General features: G+C 45.9%; 1 protein-coding gene across 1 annotated transcript in view; it reads left to right on the forward strand.

The window, feature by feature from the left end:
- Nucleotides 1–1,679: 1,679 nt before the first annotated feature.
- TBL1X (transducin beta like 1 X-linked) overlaps nt 1,680–14,278 on the forward strand; it is a 191,789-nt gene continuing 179,190 nt past the window's right edge. Inside the window, exon 1 of the mRNA XM_066313848.1 lies at nt 1,680–1,943. The gene's annotated coding sequence lies outside the window, so the exon portion shown is untranslated. The remainder of the gene's footprint in view (nt 1,944–14,278) is intronic.

The following is a 14,278-nucleotide window of genomic DNA, read 5'->3' on the forward strand; positions in this document are numbered from 1 at the left end:
GCGAATGGAAGCTTACTGAGAAAGGGAGACACGTGTCTGTCTGTCTGTCTGTCTGGGCGCAGATGGCCTCGCACTGCAGTCTCGAGGCTCTGAATATGAAAATGAATCACATCAGCCCGCAACATTTCCCAGTGTTTAGAGGGTTCTGCTTTCAATACATATATGAACGTATGCAGCAATGATCTTTGTCGTCCTGACTTAGGTGATGTCATATTTTTCCATCAGGATACTGGGTGACAGCACATTTGTAGGCTTTGGGCTAAATGCATAACGAGCATGAAATTCCCTTTAATGTCAAAATAAGACCAAAAGAGAAAAAAAGAGTGGAAAGGTCATATGGGAAAAGCCTCCAATAATAAATATGACTTTTGAGGCCGCTGGAGTCTGGCTGTCACCGGGATGAGCCCACCGAGGCAGACACCCCGGCAACATCCCGATAATCTTATTATTTGCATGACATTAGCCATGAGGCAGGGGGGTGGGGAGGGGTGGGGGATGGGAAAGGGGAAGAAGGCCGCCGAAAGCCTGCTGGCGGCCCCGGGCGACAGGCGGGGCCCCTCCGGGCCGTGCCGGGGGGCGGTGGCCGGGGGGGGGTTGGGGGCAGCGGCCCCGCCGCGCCGGGTCGGGGGCTGGGCGGGGCGCGGATTTGCGTGCGCAGCTACTCGGTGCGGTGCGGTAGGCGCGCGGGGCCCTGCGGAGCGCGGTAATGATGTCAACTTGTTATTTACTTTCCAGCGCCGGGTGACGGCGCAGCGCGAAAGGAGAATCAATCAGCCGCCGGGTGACCCGCCAGGCGCAAAAAACCGGGAGCCGGGCGGGGGAGGGGAAGCACATGGAGCCGCGTTGCATCATCCGCCCGGGGGTGGGGGGGACACGGACGGGACACGGGGACACGCGTGGGACGGGCGCGCCGGAGGCCGGAGAGCCGCGGCGCTGCTGCCCGCGGGTGTCGCGCCCCGGCGAGACGCAATAAAGCCGTTTGTGCTGATTCACAGCCCGCCCGGCCCCCGCGCCCCGGGGCGCTGACCGGGCACCGGCGCCCGGCCCGGGGCAGCGGTGGCGGCGCGGGGAGCGCTCCCGCAGCGCCGCGCCGGACGAACGGCCGCGTCTCGGGCGCCGGGGCGCGCCCCGCGGTGCCCTGCCCGGGCAGCGCCGGCCGCAGCCGCCCGAGCGGGGCCGGGCCGGCCGCGGGGCCGAGCGTGCGGGGACACGGGCGGCCCCGGGCACCGCGCGGCCCCGCGCCGGCAGCAGGGAACGCGGCGCTGCCCGGCGGCCGGGGGAGGGGAGGGCAGGGCTGCCCGCCGCGTGTGTGTGCGCCCGGTTTGTCACCGGGTTTCAGTTGCGGGGGGGGTGTCAAAGCACAACATAACCACAGGCGGGGCGAGGGCTGGCGGCACCCCGGGGCATCCCCGGGGGCGTTGGCGGCGGCGCCTCCCCGAGTTGCGCGTCCCGGCGAGCGGGACCGAGGCAGGTGGGGGAGGGCGCGGCCGGTTCGCCCCCCACCCCCCCCGGCCCTCCCGGAGCGCCCCCTCCCCGCCTCCCCTCCCTCGCTCCCGCCCGGTGCCGGCGGCCCCGGGCGCGGCTGTGGCTCCCCCTCGGCGCTGCTCCCGCCGCCGCCGCGCGTCCGCGCCGGCCCCGCCAGCCCCCCCTCACCGCCATTCCGCCCCAAAACTTTCCGTTTCCCCCATCCCACTCTCCGGGACTTCCTTGTGCCGCCCGTGCGCGCGGAGGGGGGGGGGAGGAGGCGTGTGCGGCGGCGGCGAGGGGGGATTCGCAGCCTCCTGGCAGGCTGGCCGGGACCCCGGGGGAAGAGGAGTTGCACCATGCGCGGCAAGTGAGGGAAAGTCTCCGCCAGCAGCAGCGCCGCCGCCCCCCGCAGAAGTTGGGGCTCTCCCCGCCCGCGGGAGCGGGAGCTGTGCCTTTAACGCCCGCTGCGCCGCGAGGTGAGTTCCCGAGGCGGATTATTCATCCCGGGGACCCTGTGGTGGTTTCTTTTCCCCCCGTGTTTTTTTGTGATTTTTTTTTTTTTTTAATTCCCCCTTTTCTTACGCTCGTCCTTCCCGGTGCAGCCCCCCGAGCCCAGCCCGGGCTGGGGCCCGCTGCCCCCGGCGTCCCCCTGCAGCCTGACCCACCCGGGGGGGAGGGGGCCTCCACCGCCGCTTCTTATGACGAAGTTTTTTTGGACCCGGACGTTTTGTGTTCTGTTTGGGGGTTTTGGGGGTGTTTTCTTTGGGCCGAGGTGATGTGTGTGGGGGCTGCCGTGCCCGTGGCGGGTGTTTTGCAGCTGCCCCCGGGCAGAGCGACCCCGGGGCGTGGGGGAGGGGAGGGGGGGCAGTTTCTCCCTACTTCTGAGACACTATTTTAATGTATGAGGGATTTATTAAAAAAAAATAATAATAAATGCTCGGGGAGGGGGGGAGAGAAATGAGAGGTATTCACGCTCCAGTGTGGAGTTTGCAGAGCCTGGGTGGGGGAGGGGAGCCCATTCATCGCCAGGGCTTGAATCAGCAGCGGGCGCAGGGGCCGGTCGCTCCCCTACACCGAAGTTTACTTCCAAGTAGGTAAACAAGTTCGCCCGTCGGCCCCCAGCCCGGAGCCGCGCAGCCCCGGCCCGGTGGCAGCCCTTGGCCGCCGGCGGGGCGGGGTGCGGGGAGCCCGGCCGGAGCTGCGGCCGCAGACCTGTTGCACGGCCCGGCCCGGAGAGCCCGGCCCGGAGAGCCCGGCCCGGGGAGCCCAGAGAGCCCGGCCCGGGGAGCCCGGCCCGGGGAGCCCAGAGAGCCCGGAGAGCCCGGCCCGGAGAGCCCGGCCCGGAGAGCCCGGCCCGGGGAGCCCAGAGAGCCCGGCCCGGGGAGCCCGGCCCGGGGAGCCCCGAGAGCCCGGCCCGGGGAGCCCGGAGAGCCCGGCCCCGAGAGCCCGGCCCGGGGAGCCCGGAGAGCCCGGCCCGGGGCGATGGGGCGGGCGGGCGCTCTGCCCCCGGCGCTGTCACCCCGCAGCGTCCCCATTTTGTGGTGCGCGTTCAGTCGCGGCGGTGGGGCTGATAGATGGGTTCTGTGCGCGGCTGAATATTGGTGCGGTGTGATGTAAAGCGAATGACCCTTGACCTATTTAATGATATGTTGTCGGGTTCTCGGGCGGGCATCCTGCACAGCGCTACAAGGGGCAAAACCACCAAGCCACACCCTAAAAGTTGGGCTCGCATATTAATTCCTCAAAGTCGGCGTTTAGACGGAATAAAGGCTCCCCTTTATGTGCTGCCTTAACATGCCTGTTTGCTGCTCTCCGCGAGGATTCGTACGGCGTTTCTCCCTTCCTGACGCACGAGCCGTGGATGTGGATGTGGATGTGTGCGGTGGGGGAGGGGAGGCGGGCTCTTCGGCGGGGCTCACCCACCGCCTCCTCCAGAAAAAGAAAATATTGCACCATAATGTTGCAGAAACCTAAAACATTCAATTGAAAAGGCTGATGATTTGGAATAAAATGGAGTGTAAAATTAAAATTTCAAGACTAGTGTTTTAGGCTAATAGTAGGAAAATAAACATATTGTGCCAGAGGGAGATCTGATTGTAGGTGATAAATACAAGGTCTTTACTCTTGAAAAATATAATGTCGTATCTTTATTCCTTATCCCATTTATTAGCGGTCTTTTAACCAAGACTACTCGTGTGGATGTATAAGATTTTAACATTATATACCTCGTGTACCATGTGACTGCACGTTTTGGGTTTAGGCCTCTCCCTGTCCTGCAGCCAGTGTTCTGTCATGTACAGAGACACTGGGCAGGTTTTAAATTAAATATATCCATTCTGTGATAGCAGATGTTGTTGGCAAAGAGAGCCAGATTTGTCCTAGTGTGTGTTTTGGTGTTTTGGCCTTTTTTTTTCTTTTCTTTCTTTTTTTTTTTTTTAACAATTACAGATAATAATTGCAACATCTCAACGACAGCAATAGTAAAAAAAGGGAAGCTTTCCCAGAGAAGATTTGTAGAGGGGGTGGGAGGAAAAAGGAAAGCAAGAGGGGGAGGATGCTATCACATTAAAAATGCGTTAAACCTCTCTTGTGCTGTATGTAATAATGGTAAAAACAGTGGAGATTTGAGCAGAGCTGCTGTTGTTGTCTCAGTGTTTAACACCTTCAGTGAGCTATACGATAACCAGAGGCAGGACAACCCTGGATGTACAGACTGGGGAATGAGATGCTGGAAAGCAGTGGCAGGAAAAGGACCTGTGGGTCCTGGTCAGTGGTGAGTTGAACATGAGCAGCCAGGAGAGCCAGCCCTGTCCTGGGGGCATCAGGCCCAGCATGGCCAACTGGGCTGTCCCCTCTGCTCTGCACTGGGGCAGCCTCACCTCCAGTGCTGGGGCAAGTTTGGGTACCACAATATACAAAAGACATTCAGCTGTTACAGAGTCTGCAAAGGAGGACCATGAAGGTGTGAAGGACCTTGAGAGGAAGCCGTGTGAGGAGTGGCTGAAGTCCCTAGTCTTGTTCAGATTAAAGGAGAGTGAGGGGAGACCTCACTGCAGTGACAGCTTCCTCACGAGGGGAAGCAGAGGGGCAGGCACTGGTCTCTTCTCTGTGGTCACCAGTGACAGAGCCTGAGGACATGGCCTGAAGCTGTGTGTGGGCAAGTTTAGGTCGGATGTCAAGGAAAAGCTCTCCACTCAGTGTTGGGCACTGGAGCAGGCTCCCCAGAGAAGTGGTCACTGCACCAAGCCTGATAGGGCTCAAGAAGCATTTGGACAATGTTCCCAGGCACATGGTGCGATTCTTGGGATGTCCTGTGCAGGGACAGGAGTTGGACTTGATGATCCATGTGGGCCCCTTCCAACTCAGTACATTCTGTGATTTTAAGGTTGCTTTTTTTTTTTCTCCCTCTAAGATGAAAAAGTGTAAGTGTCTCATAAGCAAAGAGAATAAAAATGACACATACATATAAACTGCACACTGGCTACTGCACTACTCTCCAGGTCTCGACATAAAGAAGCCTTCTGCAGATAAGTTGTCATCCGAATATGTACTCTGCCCTTCCCTACCCAGCTGAGTAAGATGACTGCACTGTTCTCTTCTATGTCACTGCTGTGAGTTATGCTGCTGCTTCTTTCTTTTTTAAATGATTGCAGATATTCTCCACAATAAGTGTCTAACGAGCAAAAATAAGTTCAGTCATTGCTAGGGAAATGGTACCTGGAACTGGCAGATTTTTGCTCCACCAGTTTGCCCAGTTTTCACGAAGTCAGAATATGCTGACATGTGCAGGACAGTCCCAAGAATCCCACCATATTTTGAACTCTTATCAGGCTTGATGCTGTGATCTCTTCCCTGGGGAACCTGTTCAGTGCCCAACCACTCTTTGGGTGAAAAACCCTTGCCTGGTATCTAACCTAAACTTCCCCTGGTTTAGTTTCATGCTGTTTCGGTCCTGTCATTGATTGTCAGATGGGCTTTTCTCATTTTTGTGATGATGGAGACCAGAAGTAGACATGCTGTCCACTTGCTGTGTCTGATGTGCCATGGCTCCTGGAAGAGGTTTCTGAATGGAGAGTCTTCCTCTGGCAGCAGCAGCTGTTAAAAGTCCTGTCATCCCTTTGCTTGGAAAGAGTAGAGAAGAATGTCTCTCAGTGTGGATGGGATCTTATTTCTCAGTAGCTGAGATAAGTCAGCCGTGTGATACATTTAGGATTTAGTGATGTGCCCAGTTTGGCTCATTGTGGAGATGAGGCTGGAAAATCCCAGGTTTTAGGTTTGGGGTGCTGGATGATTCCCACAGGTAGTGGGGTCGGTGTGTACTTCAGTGCTGCTAGCCCTTGCTCTTGGCTGCTGCTAAGAGTCCAGAGGTAGAATTCATGTTGCATTAAACTGATGCTGTTTGTATTTTAATAGTGCCAAGGGGCTTCCATTCAAATCAGGGCCATTTGGGGGATATTGGTGATTCTCACCCTAAACAGGTTGTAGTGTAAGGGAGGGTAAATGCTGGAAAAAACTGACTCAGGGGAACAGCAGCTGATTGTAGTGCCCTATCTGCAGGACCACGATGTGATCTCAGCTGGTAGGAGAGAGGAGAGTTGTTAACACCTGGCGGCACTGCTGCTGGTAAATCTGTCAGCTCTGCCCGAAGAGGGGTGGGTGTCATAATGTGATCCATATCCTGGATTTGCTTTACTACTGCTCTTTTAATTCCTAGTATTTTAGATTGTGCACACCAGCCTGCCTATAAAGTGATCCAGGTTTTGTAACTCTTGGGACAGCTTTTTTTTTTTTCATAATCTTCATTATGAGGCAAGATGGAAGTAATTTTGTAAATTCTTCTTTCAGCTGCTAAATTAAAACTCCACTCCCTCTTCCCCTCCCTCATCTTGCCTATTTTTAGTTAGGAGGAAATAGCTGACCTCTTTACAGCAAGAACCCAGACCCCCTGGGTGCCATTTATAGGTTTCTACCAAATGGCCTACTTGGACAAGTTGGTTGAAATTAAACAAAAACATTGAAACTACGGCTGTACATAGGAATAGCAGCCTTCCTGTCAGTACAAAATCTGTCATTTTAATGATAATGTAACAAGGATAAAAAGGTGAAAAATAGGCTTTAGGTTATTTTTCTTCAGTATACAAGAGAATATTTTAAAGCCTTTCTTCTTTATTGTTGCTCTCTGATCATTAATATAATGGAATTTCCTTTAAGGATGACTGATAGTGTTTTGCTTTACAGTCAGAGAAAGTCCCCCAAAGTTAGGGCTTTGTAAAATCTAGAAGAAGTCAAAGAAGGGTGTTCATTAAGAAAGCATCATAGTTTCTTACCAGTTGTCTTCATGTGTAGAGATTTTGTCCTAGACAAAATCTAACTAAATATAGTTAATAATATTTAATAATTCTGTAGAAATATAAATTTGCTCCTGCAAGCTTAATTGAAAGCAAGTTTAACTCCACAATGGGTATGTAACAGTTTTTGAAGGTAGAGGTGCACAGGCCTTTTATTCTGCTTTTCTTGAGCTGCTTTTCATGTGCGTGTTTGTATTTATTTTAAGTGATACTAAAAATACTGGCCTGTAGCAATAGTTATTGCATTTCTTCATTTGTTGTTTGAGAACCGAAGAATATATTGCCTCTGTTATCTTCTGTTGGGGTCCCAGCCACCAGTCCCTTTCTGTACTTTGGGTTATGATCATGACTGTCCCTTGGGGTTGGGTGCATCTGATGGTGTGGCTTCCATCTTTACAATCCTGTCCACTTTATGCAATTAAAGGGGCATTGTGATATGTAACCTCATTTCTTGACCACCTCTATTGTTACTATGAACAATTAATGTGTCCTGTTCAAACTGGAGTGCATGTAGAAAGTTATAATTTTGTGAGAAGTTTCAATGGAAATTTCTGCCAAGAACCCTGTGGTGTTCATGCAGTACAAAATCATGATGATAGTACTGTAGTATGAAGAAACAATTCTTCTAATATTTTAGCTAAGCGCATTGCATAACTATATTTTGGCCTGGCTGTTGAACCTTAGTCATTTGCTAGGCGAAGTTACACAGCACACTGAGCATGTGGATGAGCAGTGCCTTGATGCTTAGATGACACGACTTATGGCCTGTTTCTGAACAGATGAGTGGTTCTAATAATTCTCTGTATACGCTCATCAAAATACTCTCATCTAATGAAGTAGTGAGTTTTATTGACCCTTTGCTATTGGAAGGTGAAACAAAGCTTTTTAAAGACCAGTGTTCTCCATCAGTGTGTAACAGTTGCTCTGTATATCACTCCAGTGCTATTTGAAGTGTGATTGCATATACTGACCTAAGTTTCATTTAAGCTGCTATTTCTCAGCTACAGTTTAACCTCTTATCACGGTGTAGAGGTGTTGGAATGTGTTCTGTTGTATAAGATCATAATTTTATTAAATGAAAAAATGTAGTAACACAAATTATGATTTTATTGGTTTTTTTTCTGTTGAAACACAACTTTCTCATACCTCCAATAAATTACTGATGGAGCAAAAAAGCAACATTTTTCCCTTAGACATTTAAATAACTTGGAAAATATGCTTTGACATTGTCTTCAAGAAAACAGAGAGGATTTTACTTTGGTGGATAGATTCCTTTTGTCATTCTGCAGCATAATGCATTTGTTGTACGCCTTTTTGAAGGCATCAATCTGCACTGGATGTACTGTGACAAACTTTGGCTTCTGCTATATTTTGCTGTGTATCACCATGAGCTCTTCATTAATCCTCTGCCATTGCATGGAGACTCTGCAAAATATTCTCTAGTTCAAGAGTGAACCCAACTATTTATGATTTATATTTCCCAATCAAATAGTTGTGTTACAGAGGCCCTGCTAAAAGGGAGCAGTTGCATTGTTGTGATTAACATGTATACAGTGTTGTTGTGTTTCATGCTTATAAGTGTCTGCTGCTGAGTTTGTGCTAATTTGAACACAACCCCATAGCCTACGGCAAAATAATTGGAAAGATGTTCTTCCAAACGAATTGACCTTCACAGTGTGCAGTTAATAAATACATGAGATTTTTATAAAGTGAAGTAAGGATGTGGATTTTTTTTTTGTAAACTCATGTGTGTTGGTAACAGAATGAAGAATTGTTATAACAGTATGATAGTTTCAGTGTCATTTAGCAGCTCCAAGTTGCTTGTTCACTGTACCAGTGGGTTTAGTCTGGTTGCTACTAGCAGAGGATATGTGTGTGTCCAGAGACCTGTTAGTAGTAAGACTTGTGTCAGCTGGGACTGTAGAACAACAAATATTAATTGTTTAAAATGAACTACGCTAATTGTCATGTGGGAGTGCATGTATATGCACCTAAATACATGGACAGCCTTAGGGTAGTCCAAAGAGTAGTTTTGGAGAAGAAAAGGTGTAACTCTGATGTTGGAGAGTGGTGCCAGCATGCAGTGGCTTGACTCTCACACCCTGAACTAGGATGTGTTCAGGTAAGCAGCACGTCCTGAGATGTGCTGAGGTGTTGCAGAGCCAGGGAAATGACTGTAGGCTGGGCCAGGCTGGATGGCAGATTTTGGGAGAATACAAAGGTGCAGCACACTTTAATTATGTGCTTGTTGAGATGTGGCAAGGTCAGGAGTGCATACTGTGCTTGTACATTTGACTGAGCCTGGTGAGACTAGGAGGCGACAGCTGGGGCTGGGACATGCATTCAGACATCAGAATTATGTTTTGTTTTGTCTTGTTTTGGGTTGTTTTTTTTTTTTTTTAGTTTTTTTTGGTTGTTTGTTTTTGTGTTTTTTTGGTTTTAGTTGTGGGGTTTTTTTGGTTTTTTTTTTTTTTTTTTTTGGTGGTGGTGTTTTTGGTTTTTTTTTTTTTTAGTTGCTCTTAGGAGTATAGTTTAAACCTTGATCCTGACAGAGAGATTGAGGTAAAATTGCCCTCCTCCACAGCGTTCTCCACAGATAGGGTCGAGCTTTGCTGACGTGTTAGGAGTGGGAATCCAAGCACAGACAGTGCCGGTTCATATTGTGGGGATTAGTTTCCAAGGATATTTATCTGTTGCTTTTTACAGTCACAAAACAAACTTAACCCTTTTCATGCCTATTTTACATGCACACATGAGTTAGAATTTGGATATAGAATTGGTTGAAACACATGAAATATTTTCTAAATATTTCAGAAGGTATTGGTAATGCTGCTAAATATATGGATTCAAATATCTCTCTTTGTATCTAAACTTTCCTCTTTGGTTTTGTTTTTACTTTTTGGGTTTGGATTTTTTTACTTCTTGGCTTTAGTTTTGTCCTTTTTTAATATAAGAGCTTCTGTAGTCTGTGTAGTTTACTTTTTCAGTTGTTGACTTAGAAACTAAAATACTGTAATCTGGGAGGCACAGATAAAAGACATTCCTGAGGATTATTCTAATGAGGAAAACATCTTCCTTTCTATGCCAGTTCTCAAAAACTGAAAGTAAGGAGCAGAAGCAAGTACATTTTTAGTAACATTACATAGTGTTCAGGGGACAGATTTTATATCATTCTGTGAAAACTATTCAAGGTTCCTTTATTTTCATTTTGACTACTACTGGGTTTGTTTGGGTTGCTGGTGTTGTAACACAATAACAATGCTGATTTGTATTTGGGGGAATATGGTTTTGTACTAAAAAAACCCAAACACTCTCAGCTCTTATGCTTCTGCTAGTATCTGTAAGTGTCTTACATAATCAGTTAATTTAAATGAGCCAATTTGTTTAAAATTAGTGCATGACAGTGTATCATAAAAATTCATCCAGCTTCATTCTCACGGGATTTGATGTGCTTGGAAAAAAAACAAACCCTGAAGCTGAAGGGGTGGCCCAAAATGCAGTATTAGAATGGAAGGAAAGATCCTATTCATTACAGAGAGCTCGAATTGACTAAGGCATTAACATAATGGTTTCTCTCACTGCTGATGAATGAAAACTACTCTTCTGGGAGACCACCATCCTGTCTTTACTACCTAGTCTGGTAGTGCTGGGTAGAGGTTAGGTAAAAAGTGGAATGTAGCTTAAGGCCTCATGGGCAGTTTACGGGGAAGAGGAAGATGAGTGGGAGTAGGCCACCTCAAAGGCCAGGATTCACTTTTAACCTGCTGACCATCAAGGGGACAACTGTTTAGGTGTTTTTTATTTGCTTGGCTAAGATGACATGTCTTCAAAACACTTATTACTGTGCATTTGTTCAGTGTTATGATGGTAATATTTATTATATGTGGGTACCATTTAATAGGTTATTTTGTGGTTACAGGAATGGCTTTTGTTGTGTACCCGGTTTTTCTAATGTTTTACGTATTTGTATGCCTATGTGCCTCACTGTGGATTAGATATTTTATTTTAAATTTTGCTTAGGCTAAGCAATAAGTTCTTCATGGAACCTGCTATGTTACCAGCAGCATATATTTTCAGTTTAAAAACCACTTGAAACACGGACAAGTTCTGTGTTCTTTAATGACAACATGTTAAATGCAATTACACATGGTCAGTTTGATCATGTCTGCTGAATGGTGGCTTCGTAGATAAGATTTATTTTGCACAGCAGAACAAATGTTTGTGTACAGTCCAGTGTGAAAGAAATTTAATTTCCTCTTACTAAAAATAATATAATGACCTGCATCTTTTACCTGTTTAAAAAGTGCTCAGATAATTGCAGTGAATGATTTTGTAGTTGTTTGCTTCTGTATTTGTTTTGCCATAAGCATTTGAAGCACAACATTTTTTCCTTTTTTTAATGTAAATTTGAATATATACATCTGTGAAAAGAAAGAAAAAATCTGTTCCTTTAACAACCTCACAAGGCAATTGATAGGGCACACCTTTTCACAGCTGGTACATTTGACTTATAGCAGAATGTTATCTGCCTACCATCCTATAGAACTACTGTGAAGACTTTATGAATGACTGCTTTTGAAGAATTTTAAACAGCAAAATACATTGTCAGTTTATTTTGTTGCTAGTTTATTAAAACATGTGAATGTAAAGCTCTACTTACTGAAGTATAATCCCATTTTTCCATCAGCTTATCCGTTAGGATATCAAAGTATCAAAAGAAAATTATGGAACAAAAAGATTTTTCTCTTTCAGTGTTCAGTTTAGAGTTAGAAGTAATGATTGCTTTAATTTGTTAATCTTCTCTTAATCTGTAAGTTAGTTTCCTGGCTAACAGAGTTGGGTTTAGGGTATTAATTTGCCTCAGAACAAGCTTTTGTTGTTTTTTTTTCCACCAACTTTTTGTAATTGCTTTTAAGCCTTTCTTTTAATTACCTCCTTCCAGAGCTAAATATCTGTTGGGGTTTGCAGTGGAATTTAAGAGGTTTCATTTTAATGGATATTTTCTGTGTTCCACAGTCTTTCTTTTCTGACAGCTCCACGATACCCAGGTAACTCTAGCAAGAACAGGGTTGATGATAACATTTGTGTTCTGAACATTCAACAAATCCCGTTAAGGCTATGGCCTGATGTTGCAAAAACGTGTTGGGCTTGTGCAGGAGATTTCTAGGATCAGGCCTTATATGATGGCAGCACAGATTCTTGACTGATTAAGTAAACATTTCTGAGCCTTTTTTATAGCAACAGATGATGTGCATGATTTTAGCTTTAGTCCCGACAGGCAGCATTCCTATAATGGAGTGGAGATTGCAGTGTCCCTCTCCTTTCCCCTAGTCCACATAAGCAGTTTTTTTGAATGGCATAACTTCCACAGTCTGTTTTGAATTCTGTTCTTATCTGAATCTTCTTCATGTTCTTGGAAGTTTCTGTAGATGACAGAAGTTAAGTTGAGGTTTAGAGCCTGGTTTCTTCAAAATATGCAAGAGCTGTCTTGGCTATGTTGAAATTTACTGGGCTTAATATTTTGCAGTGTAAAGTGTAAGACTTGGTTACAGACATACACGTTGAAAAAAGGCCTGCACAGGTGGATGTTTGGAGCCTAGGACCTTTTTAAGTGAAGTGCCCTTAGATTTTCAGGCAAGGCCACATCACGAGGTTTAACAAAATCTAGCGGTGCCTGGCAAGCAGTGTCAGGATGGTTTCATTGCCTGTCTGGATTGTGGGCTGTCTCAAAACTGTTCTACCAAGAGTGACCTACCACGTACAAAGCCCAACTCCTTGGGACTGGTGCTGGATGCTTGTCTTGTGTAAGGGCTGAAAGCAGCATAGCCTCTGTGGAGAGGCTACATCAACCTTTTTTAGTCTAATTTACTGTTTTTCTCTGGGGTTGTTGCTCTGTTTGGCTGTAGTAGATAAGAAAAATTATGCAATAGGATTATGACATTTATTTTTTTACCTTAAATATGAATTTTCCAACTTTTTTCATTTGATGACTCGAACATCATACAAATAGTTGTCATAAAGAAATGTTCATCTAGTTATGCTGTTAGCATTGTCTTAATTGTTATTTTTGTCTTTGAAAGTACATATGGTACATTCTGGTGTTTCAAGAGGAGCCAATGTCTTGCCAGCCTGTTTAAAGTGCTAACGTATGTGAGAAAGTGTGCCCTGTGGCCTGAAACATCATTCATGTATTTGCCAATTGCCTCAGTCTTTTAATTTCTGTTTGTATGCATTGCATTTGGTTAGGCTGAATTTATTATTGATTTCAACTGTTTGCAAATAGTCTACTGACAGAGCATTTGCTCGTGTCTCCTTTGAGCCAGCGTTTTACCCTCATTAGTCCTGGATGTGTTCTTTTGAATGTTCGCCAAATGCCTTCATAAACCAGTAAAATTAATAGGAGGAGAAGTGGGAGAGCTGTGTGACCTGTTATTTGTAAACAACATTATGAGACTGCCTTTCAGTGTTTGACCATAGCATATGACATTTTTTTTTTTCCACTGTGTTTCCATTTTTATTCATTCAGGTTTTATGAGCTTCCCATCATGTACAGCCATTTCCTCAGCAATGTTAATTACCTTTTTTTTTTTGTACATTTTGGTTTGATTTGGCTTTGAAGACTAAAGCTACTAGTTAAATAACAACAGTAATATTTATGCATTCTGTAGTTTCAAATCATGGCATGCTAGCTACTAGGGTACGCAGGATGTTTTTTATAGAGAGCTATGGTGTTATAAAAGAAGGAAGTCTTGTCATTGTTCAGTTTTACTGTGCAAGGTGTCTTTATTGGTCAACAAATTTAAAGAGTTTTAAAAAATGGTCTAATTGTATTGTAAAATTCTTGAGGTTGTAATGATATCTGTTTTTATGATTTACTGCTTTGTGGATGTAAATATCATTATGCAAGTAATAATCCTTGTTTTCACAGAAGGCAATTTTTACCAGCATTGCATTTTGGCGTCAGTTTGGTAACGTTGTGTAGATATTTATGAAAATATCCCTTCTCTTACGTAGGACTGTGAACTGTATTTTCTCTGATAGAATACAGATCTGGCTGATCCTCAGTTGCACAGAGAATAATCTGTAGAGAAGCATTTGGATTCCCTTAGTTTGTGTTTACCAGGTCTGTCATATAGGAAGCCTGCTCAACTGATCCTTTCTTTTCTTTTTTTTCAGGGTCTTATGCAGTACTGGTTTTGTTTTTAGACTACAGCTATTTATATGGCAACATTTTATTTCAGTAAATCCAAATTCTTGCATCTTAAAATGTCAAGAATTTTGTTACTTGATGTTACTACATTTGTGTTCTCTCCTTTGCTTGAGAGCAGCACTCCTTGCTAGTGTTAGGAGGGGTGAGGTAGAGGAGGTGTGTATGGTGAGAGTGGGGGTGGGAAGTAAAACAGGCTCTGGCTGTTTACACATTCCAGGCAACCATAGATCTGCTCTCTTTGAGGCCTGAAATA

This window comes from Sylvia atricapilla, chromosome 2 (assembly GCF_009819655.1).
Source record: "Sylvia atricapilla isolate bSylAtr1 chromosome 2, bSylAtr1.pri, whole genome shotgun sequence".
NCBI classification, from domain to species: domain Eukaryota; kingdom Metazoa; phylum Chordata; class Aves; order Passeriformes; family Sylviidae; genus Sylvia; species Sylvia atricapilla.